We start from the raw sequence: 8,563 nt of genomic DNA, 5'->3' as shown, positions 1-8,563 counted from the left end.
TGCATAAAAATTAACATTGAATGTGCATTAAAGGGTGATCCAAAGCCTTGTGTAGTGTCAAATGCATTTTTTTGCAATCACAAAGGAATCATCCTTGCAGAGAAATCTAAACATTTGGTGGAAATTAAAAATAATCTTTTAGTGGAGAGGTTCTTCTTAGTTTAGAATTAGGAGTGGAGCTAAATGTGACATGAATACACCTTAAAGGAGACTCCCTAGTCACTATTAACTCCTTTAGATGAAATTTAACTCCTAACTAGAAGCTTGACTACTAGCTCAAACTTATTTGCAAACTAATCTATAGATTTCCAAAGTTCAAATTGTCACATGTTTATCATAAAGGAAATGGTATTACCAATGAGCCAAACTAGGAACAAAAAGAGCTTCTTAAGTGATGTGGTGCCTAAAACGTGCATCAATTGGAATTAACTCATATAGAATTTGGTGTTAATTTATAAAGTTAGGGATGACATTCATACATTTGTGTCACACATGGTGACAATATGCGAGGACATCATCTCCTTTATTCAGACTAGACTATGCTAAATTGGAATAAATCAAACTTGTATTCATATTTAATGAGATAGTATTAGATGTGTGCAAGATCCCAACCCAATATGGGAGATCCTTATTATCTTAGGTGGTAGGTATTTGATAGATTGCACCAATTTGGCAAGGGTTATGATAACAAGGAAATGACATTTGGTTAGTGGATGGGTAAGAGATTGGAGTGAGGTATCACCACCTAGTACCATCACTAACTCAGAACAATAATCAAAGGACATTGGCTTGTGCGTTAATTAATTTTAGATATTTTATCCCAGCACTCAAAGATTTGGAGGACTTGAAGACTAATGAAGGAATACAAGGACATTATTGTGATGTTTCATCAATGATTGCATCTCATCATTTGATTGATTCAATTATCCAATAGATGTTGGAGGACATCATACAATTAGTGCAAATGAAAATAATGTGGATATGATAGTGATAGATTTTTAAACCTTAATGCTTGAATACATACAAACATAATAGAAAGAGGTGATCCAAGAGTTGGGGTTTTAGTAGTCATCAATAAATGGGCAATGTGATTAGAATCTACTATATGTAGGGTGAAAATATGACATAGCTACAAATGAGTTTAAGTGGCATAATGCTAGTATTAAATGATTCTAAACAAACCTATTTGATTGAATCAATTACTTGTCTAAAACAAACATGTTCGATTGATTCATTGATTTGATAAATGTTGGAAGACTCCAAGAAACTAATGCAAATGACAATTATTTGGATAGGATAGTGATAGGTGTTTAAAAACTTAATGCTTGAATTAGAAATAGAATAGTGATATAAGATAGGTCCAAGAACTGTGGTTTTAGTAGTTGTTAATAAATGGGAAATATGATTAGAATATAATAAATGCAGGGTGACACTATGTTATAGATAGAAATGACTTCGAGTGACATAATGCTAGCATTGAATGATTCTATTGAGGAGTAGTTTCTGGAACTACATTGATGGTTGAAATGTTTTAGGGATGACTTATTTTCACACATATTGTAGATGCCCAATTTGAAATAATTTGCACATGAGTGACATATAAAAATGAATTATCAAGATGTTAACTTGGGCTCGAAAATTTAGTTTTAAATAAACAAAATTTAAATATATCTTGTAAAATAAGAGATTGAAATTATCCATTAGTTTTAAATCTAATTTTTTATATAGGTGAAAGAACCCATTAACCATTCATATACCCACAAAATGCTATGTTTTAGATTAAAGTAAAAGTAGGTTTTGAAGGGGTCTTGAAACCCTTTACAACAAAAAGAAAGATAAACCATTAAGCACACCTAGGTTTTAAGAGGACCTGAAACCAGTAAAACAACTAAACTAGGTTTTACAAGGACTTGAGACCAACAGATGTGACTAGAAAAATCAACCATAAGAACACTGGAATCTGGAAAGTCAACAAACTTGAACAAGGCAACCTAACAAACCTCCCAAACCAGTTTCCAGCAAACTAGAAACTCGACTAGTTCACCATCACTAAAATACCAGTCAGCATAAGGGAACATAAGATTTTCCTTTTGATTTGAAGTTTTCCTTACATGATCGAAGGATCATATCTAAAGGGGGAGCAGAAGACTTAGTCTTCTTCCTTTTAACCGCAATCCAACCATCCTCAAACTTCGTTGCCTTGGCAACCCAATCCTCAGAAGTTAAAGACCCGAGGAATTCAGGGGACATAAAAGCTACTTCAAACTCCCTGGGAGAATTAGACTCCCTCTGAGGATCATCCGAAGTAGGGGAAGAGACCAAAGCATCCTCCTCAACCACCGGCGTAGAAAGAATGCAATCTACAACCAAAACATTTGCAAGAGCATCCAAGGAATTCACCAAAGCATCCACCTCAACCACTAGCTCAGAATGGACACTAGCCTTAGCCTCATAATCCATAGGAGTAGTCTGGGATTGTTTCACCGTGTAGTGCTCAGAGGAGGCCCCAGACCACCAAGAAGGTGGTCGTCTAGACTTGGATTTCCCAGTAGCACAATGGGCAGCAATGTGCCCCGTCAAGTGGCAGTTCCTGCAACAAAAAGAGATACCCTCGAAATCCAACATTTGTGTCCAAGAGCCCCTTGGGGAATCCAAGCAAATCGCCTCAGGAAGGACCTTAGAAACATCCAAGTCTATAAGAAAGTGTGCACAGGTTGAATGGAGAATATCTGAAGTGTCAGCATCCACATATAAGAAATCACCAATAGCATTACCAATAGTTTCAAAAACTGAATCCTGCCAAAGATGAATCGAAAGATTAGGAAGCTGAACCTAGATAGGGAACTTATTAAAGGATTCCGAGAGTGGATCAAAATCCATGTGCCATGGTTTGGCCATAAGTGGAAATCTGCCCTACCAAGAAAAATTATTGTGACACAAAATAATCTTCCTATCATCAAAACTTTGAAACTTAGCTATAAAAAAACCTTTTGCACACGGGAAGATGTGGACATTATTTTATATAAGTGGTATCCAGTTCTTGGAGATCTAGACATGTAGATCAACAAGAGAGGCCCAATAACCTCAGAATCGAAAATTGGCAGCAAGAGAGGAAAGCTCGTCTGCCATATGAAAAATTTCTTCAACGGATTCAGGATCAAGAGAAACCTTGATGGGATTTAAAGCTCTTATAGGTGACATAAGAGGGGGCCCAGATGAAGCCGCATGAGGGAGAGCACCATGTAAGCCAGCATGAGGGAGAGCACCCTGTAAGCCAGCTTCGAAGGCAGACACGTCTGCAAAAGTCCTTCCTCCCGAACAAGGAGGAGACCCAGGAGCTGAGCGAGGGGCAAAAGAAGCCCTAACCCCACCCACAGAAGAGGTTGAACGAAGCCCATCATCACTCGTAATAACAACACCTCCATCCGTGTGACCAGCAGGATGACCAAACATAGAAGGAGGGATGCCATGAGTAGAAGGTCCAAGTTTTTGAACGAGAGCAGGAGCAGAAGAACCAGGTTTATGAACAGGAACAGAAGCCATTTCAAGCCCTGAAAGAGCCCCATCCCCAACTGCAGACTGTCCTCCAAAATTAGCTCCACCACCCAAACGACCAGCGGGAGCAGAGACCTCAGCATAACCAAACCCTGAAGAAGCAGAAGCGCCAAGAGCGGGAGAACCAAATATTCGAGCAGGAGATCCAGGTTTTCAAGTGGAAACATGAGCGAGAGACATTATTTGAAATGGTTTAGTTATACACAAAATACTATGTTATTACTACTTAACCTACTAATAACTATCTTTAAGGAAAATGAATACAATCCACCTGTATACCCATTACTTAAAATTATAATATGTAAATAGAAAACTTTTATTATGATGAGAGACATTCCTATAGCCACAACATGGAGGAATATTGAGTGTAAACAAAAACTTTGAAAGCTTAATTCGATGTGCGTAATGGCATTTCAAATCAACATGATTTTTATTTGGCAATATGAATTGTTACAAGAATGAGCAATTTTAAAATTGCAAATTGTGCATTTCTAGGAATTATGATGGGCAAGCAAGAGGAGCCATGTATAAGAAAACTGTGTAAGAGTTGAAACATCGAATTTTGGATTGATTGTGCATGGATTAAAATAACATAGTTTGTTTAATTGGTGGTAGGCCATAAATCATTGAGGTTCTATTAAGAATGACATAATGAATTTTTGTTTATATTCTCTTTATAGTAAATAGTTCCATTTACAAACCAAACTTTCATATTCTATTTATTGTTTTATAATGTAATATTTTTGAAGCTACCACATTATTTAGCATCTATACATTCTAAACGATTTCATCCATAAGTAATGCAAGGAGAAAATGAGTTTTTTTGTGTAGTGAATCTAGACAACTTTTTGTTGTGAAGTATTTATTTTTTGAGTTTGCAATGTATTGTAGATATTTTTTATCGAATATCACACATAGTGGCATTCTTTTATGTAATATGGCCAATTTATGAATTTATGACTCTTTTGCTATGAAAGTCATGTTGTTTTCTAATATACATTTGCTCTTAGTGGTTCTTGGTGTTTGAAAAATTAAAATATGTTATAATTTTTTTGGACTAATAGTAATTAAATCAATCTAATCATTCATTTTTACACAAGATGAATGCTATCAATTTCTTTTTGAAATGATAAAATAAAACCTAATTGTAAACAAAAATAAAATTTGAACTTGTATTTTTTAATGTACTACCTTGCACATTAGTTGGTTTTAATTTTGAAAGCAATATTTTGTAAATTCAAATCTTTTAAGGCTTGAATATTGTCATATTTTTAGCTATTTTTTTCTATTTGAATTGGATTTTACATTAATGAGACATGGTACAAGTTCAACTTCTATTAATGGATTGATAAAGAATATGGACTCTATCAACACTATACAACTTGGATATGGGTCTTTGTAAAAAGCTTATAGCATGATAATTCACTTCAAATATTCAATCAATACAAGATTATATGTTAGTTAGCAGCGACAAGGCTTAATGTTAGCTAGTAATGACAAGTCTTATTAAATTTGTGGTATATTTTAATATTTTACAAATAATCATCTATGTATATTTGCAGAAAAAAAAAAAGATCAAATAGGAAAGAAAAATAGCTATAATGTTGTGAAAAAATAGCTTCTATAAATAGATTGATAAAGTACATTTATTGGTACACATTGTGTGATCTTTGGACTCCATTGACACTAGACAACCTTGGCGATGGGTCTCCTTAACATTTTGTATGTAACAATCATTTTGAATAGCATGATATGTTTTAATTTAGATTTCTAATGGTGCAATCACCACTTTAAACTCAATAGATACATGATTATATGTTAGGTAGTACTCACTTAAAATCGTAATGAAAAGTTCAATAGTCTTATTAAACTCGTAGTATATTTAGTATTTAATCAAAAAATCACCTATATATTTTTACCAAAAATAAAATTGCAAATCTTAATTTAAAAATATATTAAACAAAAAAAATCAATCAATCATTAAATCAAGATGGACTGATTGTAAAAATATATTTTACACAAATATATTAACAAATTTTACACACATTTTAAAAAAAAAGGATAACTGTTATCCTAATTGGGAACCTGTAAATTGTAGACCCATTAATTCGGACTCTTGAGTATATAGATAAAACTTCATAGAACTTGATTGATAGCCATACCATGGAAGTTCAAACTTAAAATAAAAATTTGTACAGCCTTACTGAGAACCATAGCACCTGACATTTGTACCTAGATATGGTAAAAACATTTATAATATAAAATTTTAAATAAATCAGTGTCATACAGGGACCAGCAGATTTAATTAAAGATAGCTGACAAAAGGTGCAGTGCATGCGCTTTTGACCAGGGCAGTTTGTCTCCAGCTACAATCGTAAATTAATATTCCTTACGTTACAGAATGGGAAGAAACCCTTGCCTTGTTGACGGTAAAATGGTGAAGTGACCCTGAGAATTCCCCACTTTTGATCATTAATGGATCCGGGTTGGTTCCGTCCAACAAGATGATTGTTGGGAGGACGGATGGGTCAAAAATTGATAATGATCAAAATTAAAAACAGATCTGGCAGCAGGCGGAATCTAACCCGAGACGGGAGTGGGGTCACAGCGGAGACAGGGCGTCAGGTTCATCCATGTCCCACTCACTTTAACAATTATTTTCTCCACGCACTTGCACCTGTGCTTCAAACATGCCCGCCCAAAGAAATACGAAAACCTGCGCACAGTTGTTTCAACAGAGGTAGGGTTTTAACAAGTATTTTCTCCACGCACTTCCCCAGCTCTGGTCACGACATGGCCGACAAGTATTTTAACAAGTATATACGCAACGCCCTCTCCCATGCCCGTCGCCCGAAAATACAAAACCTGCAAAATTAGGGTTTTAACAGAATCAGGGTTTCAGCCGATTTAGGGTTTAAATTCTGGCCGGACCTCACGCAGGCCTGGTGCCTGAATATATAAAACCTGCGGAGGCAGAAGCAGATGCAGACGCAAAATTAGAGGTTCAGCAGAGAATTCTAACTAAGTTGAAGTTAGGGTTTTAACTAAGTTAAAGTTTCAACAGAGTTATGTTTTGAAATTTTCGCTTCCCAGTCATTAGAGAAGGAGCTAAGAATTATGACATGCTTAACCCCTCGTACGCCCGCCGCCCGAAAATTCAAAACCTGCAGAGAGAGCAGACGCAAAATTAAGGTTTTAACAGAATTAGAGTCCCAGCACAGTTACGGTTTTAACAATTATTTCGTCCACGCCCGTCCGCGCGTGGTTAAAACTTTTCCGGCCTTCTCCTACGCCGGTTGCTCGAATATACAAAATCTGCAGAAGCAGAGGCAGACGCTAAGTTAGGGTTTTGGGAGAGTTATTGTTTCAATGAAGGATTTTAAATAAGCTAGGGTTTCAACAGAATTAAGGTTTTGCAATTTCCGCTTCCCATCCATTAGAGAAAGAGAACGAGTTGTGGATTATGAAATACAAAACGCCATCATCTCCCACGCCCGGCGCCGGAAAGCACAAAACCTGTGGAGGAAGCAGACGCAAAAATAGGGTTTTAACATAGCTAAGAGTTTCAACAGATTTACGCTTTGAAATCTCCACTTCTCGGCCATTAATCAGGGTTTTAACAGATTAGGTCTTTGATATCTCTACTTCTCAGCCATTATTTAGGGTTTTAACAAATTGAGAGAAAGAGACCTGAATGATGAAATTCAGGCACGTAATGGTGCGCGTGTGCTGTATCGGGAATTGTAATGGCAGAAACGAAGAAGACAGCGCCACCATTATTATATTATTCTTGTTCTTGTATGACGCAGCACTTCACTCTACGCTAACGACTTCCTTTCTGGTTGACGGAACAAATAATATATAAATATATATATATCCTATGCACGGTGCACCGACAATGGCCTTAACTTTTGTGATGATGAAATACAGATTTTAGGGGAGGAGAGGAGTTGGTTGGTGTTTGTCGTATTGAAAAGGGATTCAGCTACATTGGGGGACGGAATGGTGTTTATGGGGATTTGCTGTACACACTGTCCTCATTGTTTGGAGAAATTTGCACACTCTACTCTCCTTCAACTATATGTTTATTTTCTGCTTTTTACCCTAAACTAGTATTAACTTCTTTTTTGGGTTCATTTTATACTTTTTTTCCCGTAAACTAGTATGAACTCGTTTTTGGGGGGAAGTCTTTTGTGTTTAGAGTTGTTTTAAGCATGTATTTTCATCATTTTTAATCATAAAATAATATAATATTTCTTTGAGAAGCGTCAATTTATATTAATCTGGACATAATTCAAGATGTATTAGCTTTCCTTGAAAGGGGAGAGGATTCTATAGTGGGCCATTCTATGTTCCCGCCTCTTAGAATTTGTCTTTAGGAGCAAAATTTGGTTTCTAGATTATATGGTTAAATATGATGGCACATTGTATGTCTTTTTTATTAAGGTATTTAAAAATGGTCTTTAAACACAAGTGTGTTCTAAGTCATCTTTATTAGTGTATTGATGCAGAATCACAAAATTGGTTGCTTTTTCAAATTTACTAGAATCTTTTTTGGTATTATGTATTAATATGACATGGTTTTGTAGTAGGTCACGTTATGTGTCCACTTTTCAAAATGTGTTTTTACATATCTCAAATTATTTTGAATTTTGTATTGTAACATGCCAGTCAAGTCCGGCACTTAAAATTTTATTTTCAAATTCACATGGTCTTTGTGGTTAAATTGTTAAAAGTGTTTTTAGAAAATCAAGTGACACAATTGTGCGCTAAGTCATGTTTATTGGTGTAATGTATCATCACATAATTGGTTGCATTTTCAAATTCACTAGAATCTTTTCGGTGATAAGTACTAACATAGCACGGTTTTGTAGTGGGCCATGATATGTGTCCACTTTCCAAAACATTTTAAATTATTTTGAATTTTGTATTGTTGCATGTTAGTCAAGTCTACTAGTTAGTTTTTTTAATTCAAATTTACATAGTCAAAAATGATGGTATGTCACAT

The 8,563-nt window shown here is 35.3% G+C and overlaps 1 long non-coding RNA gene across 2 annotated transcripts; it reads right to left on the bottom strand.

The window, feature by feature from the left end:
• Window positions 1–5,794: 5,794 nt before the first annotated feature.
• On the bottom strand, window positions 5,795–7,399 carry LOC149578560 (uncharacterized). Of its 2 annotated transcripts, none has more exons than XR_016364547.1 (2): window positions 7,246–7,399; window positions 5,795–7,071 (listed from the first exon to the last, which is right to left on the bottom strand). It is a non-coding gene; the product is annotated as an uncharacterized LOC149578560 (long non-coding RNA). The 2 variants fall into 2 exon arrangements; XR_016364549.1 differs by having other exon boundaries at window positions 7,134–7,384.
• Between the last annotated feature and the right edge of the window lie 1,164 nt (window positions 7,400–8,563).

This window comes from Cupressus sempervirens, chromosome 1, assembly GCF_028749045.1.
Source record: "Cupressus sempervirens isolate cs-2001-9-10 chromosome 1, ASM2874904v1, whole genome shotgun sequence".
In the NCBI taxonomy this organism is placed as follows: Eukaryota; Viridiplantae; Streptophyta; class Pinopsida; order Cupressales; family Cupressaceae; genus Cupressus; species Cupressus sempervirens.
The sequence above is the reverse complement of the archived record's forward strand: the minus strand, read 5'-3'. Positions and strand labels throughout refer to the sequence as shown.